The 6,000-nt window shown below is 38.9% G+C and overlaps 1 long non-coding RNA gene across 1 annotated transcript in view; it reads right to left on the bottom strand.

Moving 5' to 3' along the window:
- LOC143805577 (uncharacterized) overlaps nt 1-5,599 on the bottom strand; it is a 29,265-nt gene extending 23,666 nt beyond the window's left edge. The window contains exon 1 of the long non-coding RNA XR_013221275.1: nt 5,287-5,599. This is a non-coding gene — a long non-coding RNA (uncharacterized LOC143805577). The remainder of the gene's footprint in view (nt 1-5,286) is intronic.
- Nucleotides 5,600-6,000: the final 401 nt, after the last annotated feature.

Here is a 6,000-nt window from a genome sequence, read left to right on the forward strand (position 1 = left end):
TTTATAAATGTTACTCAAATATATATGTTCTATCAAACTATGAACAACAGTAATAAGCAGTTCTGCTGGAGATAGAGACATTTCTTACTTCTTGTGTGTCACTGTTCTCCACTGCCCTTATCTAATCTTATACTTGGTTAACCTCATGGTGCCCCAACCCCCCTACTTACAATGTATGAAACTGAAAGTGAAAATGTGTTGCAAATTCTTAGTAGTAAAGCTCCTCCTCTAGACTAGATGTTTACTAGGTGTGCGTCTTCCAAGCATCTCACAGCTGGTAATCAGAAGAGGAAGACTGTAAGAAGTATTATCCTTTCAACAAACTTTGCATCAGTTAACTGTGAGTACATGAGGAATAACAGTATTACTGACCACTATATCAGTTGTACGACCTGGCAATAATTTTGTACAATTGTTTTTAGGAAAAACAATTGTCATTTGGATTGTGAATGCAGAATTAAAAGCCTGAGAATGTCAAAGAAGCGTCACATTAAATAAGCTGTATTTGAACATTTCACCATCACTCAAGATAGAAAACATGTCTGTCAGTGTATGACAAATGATCCAGACGAAAACAAATGCTGTGAAGCCAAGATCAGTGCATATTCAGGCAAAGATAAAAATGCTCCTACCAGAGCTTCTAATCTAAAGAGACATTTACAGCGCTTTCATCCAGAAGTACTGAAAGCAGTGGATGAGAAAGACTGCATCCAAACCAATGAACCAGTGCCCAGCTCTTCCAGCCAAACAAAGGAGCAGAGAACTTTGCAGCCATCAGTTGCAAGATATTTTGTCAGTGACAAAGTTACTGTGACAATGACAGTAGATACATTTAAAAAAACAGATCATAGAGCTTGTTGTAAAGGATAGTGTGCCTATTTCATTATTTTCACGACCAGCTTTTATGTGTCTGAATGGGGAAATGGCCCGCAAGCTTGGTGTTTCTCTGGAGAGAGAGAGTATTAGAAAATTAGTAATCGAAGAAGCTTTTAAACAAAAGGAAGAACTTAAAAAAACTCTCAAGGGACGCTTTCTGTTTCTTAAAATGGATGCCTGCACACAGAGTGAACTATTTTGCCATCAATGTCCGATTTGTTTGTGACAAAAATGAAATAGTTACCAAGACATTGGCAGTAAAAGACACCAAAGCTCATCACACCAGTGAGTTTCTCCAGGTCTTGGTGGAAAAGGTTCTGCAAGACTATGAACTTAAAAAAGAGCAAGTTCTTTCTGTCGTAACTGACAATGCCTCAAATATGATAAGTAATATTAAGCTAATGAATGAGAGTAATGATGGGTACCAGCAGCTAGAAGAACATTCTGGGTCCACAGACACAGAAATGTTTGAAATAGAGGAACACAGTATTGTAACTGAGGAGCAAACTGAAGTTGCTTCAGATGAACAGCAACATGATAGTTTAGATGATCTTGTTGAAACTGTGTCAATACGTTCTTTCATTCATCACAAGCGCTATGTTGTGCATACGCTACAGCTGGCTATAAGAGACAGTCTGCAAGAAGGACATGCTGCTGCACTGATTGCCAAGATGAGAAAATTGGCTACTGTTGCCAGAACCCCTAAAGTTGACTCAATTTTGAAGAGACGTGCTGGAAAAGGGGCAATTATTGATCAAGCCACACGATGGGGCAGTACTTACTTAATGATTCAGCACTTGGTTGAACTGAAAACCTTTCTTGTAGACATGGCTAACCCTCAACTGACGCTAAATGAAAGTCAGTGGAATCAGGTGACTGAGCTGGAAAAATTGCTAGAGCACCCATTTACAGTGACTAAAAAATTACAAGCAGAGGACTTAACTCCAGGTATTTTCTTAAAGGAGTGGAAGAACCTGATGTTTCGCCTGTCCCAAAGAGGAGGGTTAATTGCAAGTGGCATTGCTACATCAATGAAACGGAGAGAGGAGCTACTATTACAAAATAACATTCTTTTGGCAGCTGTTTATGTAGACCCAATGCATCGGATTCTTCTAGATGATCAACAGGTAACTAAAGGAAAAGAAGCTCTGTTTGAAATAGCAGTAAGGATGAAAGGGTTGCAGAACAGTCAGGAGGAACAAGAAGAATTTTGTTGTCCTGCCACATCTTCACCCTCATCAACTGATGAACAATTTAATTTCGAAAAATATTTGGATCACAAGGACCGTGCAAAGCATTCCCGCATAGAAGAAGAGTCATCCGCATCAAAGAACACAGCCAGTACATTTCAGCAGAATTTTTCATGTGCACTAAAAGAAATTGAGAAATTTGACCGTTCATCAAAAATAACAGTGCAACAAGCGATTCCTCTGTATCCTGACATTGTTGGAGATGTTGCCCGAGTGGTTACTGCTTTGCCACCAACCCAAGTTAGTGTAGAGAGGTTGTTCTCTGCTCTCAAAATAATTAGATCAGATTTGAGGGCATCCACGAAGGAGGATCTGACAGAGGCAATACTTTTTCTGAGGACAAATTTATAGATTTCTTCTTATTAACTGCATAACAGTGTTTATTGCATATTTACTTACAAGAGTTTAGAAAAGTTTATAAAAGTTATTTGCTATATTCTAATTGTATTCTAATAAATATAGTTTTTCCTCTAAGTGGTCTGATTACTTATATGATGGTGAGAAACTGAATAAGCACGATGTTAATATTTTACAACAGTAAATTTATTGTTACGAATTGGCCATTTATGAAGTAGTTGGAACCTCATAAAATTCAGGAGTCGGAGCCACAACTGTGGCTTACCGACTCCACAGCCCTGGTTCCCACTTGGATCACTATATTAAAGAAGTCCTCCTTCCATCACATTTTTTTCCTCTTAATATATTGCAATCATCATATTATATAGCACTGTGTACAATTGCTCTTTTTCCCTTTCTACCCAACTAATTCTTCTCTTTTCCATCAGGTCTATAACATCCCGTGATTAAAACTGACTAGCTGAATCCTTCTGTAAAAACAGAAAGTCTCTTTATTGAGGCTCATTATTTTGTCTTGGGTTATCCAATATACACTTAAGTGAGAACCTTTTAAAGGCTGTGCTGTAACTGAAGTCTCAGGGACCTTCAGCTCTAAAGGCTTATATTATGTACAGTACGTATAGGGCAGGAGACGTCTGCACGGTAAGTGGTTCTCAAGAGCTTGACTATTTTGATACAAAAAGTCAAATCAAGTTGACATCATGTCTTGTTTGAAGGACATGAAAAGTTTGTATCACTAGATTACTGAAGATACAGTAAAGGCCAAGTTTAAACACAACAGTGTCTTTGCAAATTTCACCCCCCACTCTCATTTATTCCTTGGCGCATTAAGCAGAAAATGTTTTTTTTTCAGGCTGAACAGGTAAGTATAATGACTTTTTTGTTTGTGGACAGGGAAATATGTAGCCATTTGTACCAAAATATTTTCAGGAGGCTGCACTGGCTATACAAGGGACTACCTCCCTGTGCTACACATGCTTGTTGTAGGTCTCTCCCAGGAAACAGGAAGCATTAGCATATTGCACAACTACTGTAATCATACAACTTAAAATCTGAAAACAAGCTTCCTGATTGGTTGTTATGGGGAAACACCTCCACTTTTCTCTTTTGTGAAATGCCCGACATAATGTAGTATATGCATAATGTAGTATACGCATATATTTAACTGCAAATACTAAAGGGTGGTGTATTATTTGCTGTGTCTAAATGCAAATTATTTCCATCCAGTTTCCTACTATATTTACAGTAGCTCAATGTATTAAAGCGGGAATATATGTGTGCATGCATATACCCATGCGCAGTACACAGGGACGTGTCACATATCATACATGTCACCGTCATACAGCAGAGATGCACCTTGGCGTGGCAGCATCGTGCTAACTTGGTGACATGTGACAATGCTGTTTCTGTGGTGATCCAGTACGTAGCAGATGCTTTCTCAGTGCTGGCTGATCAGGATACATTTATTTTTAGCACTGAATGCATTAATAGCGTATCACTTTTACCTTGCACAATATGTACATTTTATAGCTGATTACTTGGCTTTTAAAAGATCAGCTAAAAAATGTTCATCTATTGCAATATATTGTGTTCACCGACATCTCCGTCAGGGCCATTCCCTACAAGATGCATCTTAGTGTTCTAGACTCCAATATCTATTATTTTCTGATAAATAACAATGGGTAACATTCTGCACCTACAATGTGGATCTTGTACTGTCTGCAAATTACATAGGCACTGTATATTTGCACATATTTGCATGTAGCCATATCTTCGAAGGAGAAAACAATTGCAAGATAAATTAATTAAAAACAGAGACACTTTACATGTAAACCCCAGAGTTTTAGATAATAGTAATCCGCTTGTGTATAGTCCAATTCTACAACATGCGGAGGCAGAAGAAAATATAATGAGCAGATATGCCTCCTCTTATCATGTATTCTTAGAATACAGTTTGCATTACAGAAAAAGGACTAAACTTAGTTCCTGTGCATCCCACATGCAGCACACCCCCGCCACCATCCTCCAGCGAAATATACATTGTTGGCACACTGACGAGCATTGCTGCTGTAGCCATGTGCCCTGATTGCCTTTATGCTCTGATAAGTCACTCTGGGGTCTGCAGTGCTTTTATTCCAATTTGGCCAATGCCTATTCATCATTATTAGACACATGTATCACTTAGGTTCTATAAGTCTAATAGGTCTATACTACGCCCAATAAATATCTGATAGTGAAGAGTTACATCCATGTCTTCTCTGGCATTCCCAATCTTACAATTTTAGACATTTTTTTGTTCTTTTTTTCCAGTAGTCATTCCTTTACCTTACATATCCATCATGTACCCGCTTAATTGTAAAGTGCTGCAGAATATGTTGGTGCTATATAAATAAAAAATATTATTATTATCTACCTATGCCTTGTATTATATGCATTGCAACACTTATTCCTGTGTTCATGTATCGAGCTGAGATCCTCTGCTGCATTGTATCTGCAGAAGCTTCATACATACTAAGTGGTGCAGATGGACCTGGTCTAAAGCTAGAGAAAGACTAGCAATTAAGCATTTCATTTCAGGCAACAGCAATAGGTAATTTACTATTTATTCTGGCTTTCCTATCTCAGGCTATTTCCCACTTCATTAGGAATAGTAAACAAACAAAAGACAGCAACAAAGTCTCCTCTGCTAGTAAATAAATGACATTGTAAGCCTGGGAATTGCATACAAAATAACTAGCTGTATGGTGTTTATATTCTGCAGCAGGTTGCAGTCATTGCTCTCATGCTTTCCAGCAGGGCTTACCTGTCAGTAGTGCTGTGCTGTAATAGCTGCTCTTGATCTGTCCAGATGGATGAATGCAGTAAGATACTTTATCACCTGCCTGGTATCCTTGCATTGAAAGTTTTGCTGCAGACTGGAAGAGATCCACAATCCAGCACTCTCAGATATCAAAGCAGATATATGTTGAACTTTATTTGGGAAGGGCTCTGCCATCACATGGTGCTGTCACAGTGCTGGGAGGGGCATTGCTATTGCAAAATCAGGTCAGCACATCCAGCAAGCAGAGATTGTTAGCAGAGAGGCAGTGGAGAGCTGGTGTCATCCTACCCTCACTGAGCTAGTAATGAAGGCTCAACATATACAGTGTTAGGGGAAATGATCATTAGCACTGCAGGCTGCAGAGCATTGCTTCTCTAATAGACACATTGCAGCCAGGTGTTTGTAAATGAGTTAATTACTGGTTAATTAACTGGAATATGAGCATTTGATTTAAACAATGAAACCTGTATCAGCTCAGAGCACAGGCTTTACATTCCTGTGACTCAATGTCTGGCAGAGCCACCTTCTCTGTCAGTGTAAAACCAGTCACTGCTATCTCTGCACCACCATCAGGGCTGCAATAGATTGTGCTGCAAACTAATTAACAGAACTTTAGGACTTGACACAGTGACATCATGGCCCCTCCAGCAGTGAATGTCACATTACATTACTGAGTGGTTCACTGCATGACTGGCT

The sequence above is a fragment of the Ranitomeya variabilis genome, chromosome 2 (assembly GCF_051348905.1).
Source record: "Ranitomeya variabilis isolate aRanVar5 chromosome 2, aRanVar5.hap1, whole genome shotgun sequence".
NCBI lineage: Eukaryota > Metazoa > Chordata > Amphibia > Anura > Dendrobatidae > Ranitomeya > Ranitomeya variabilis.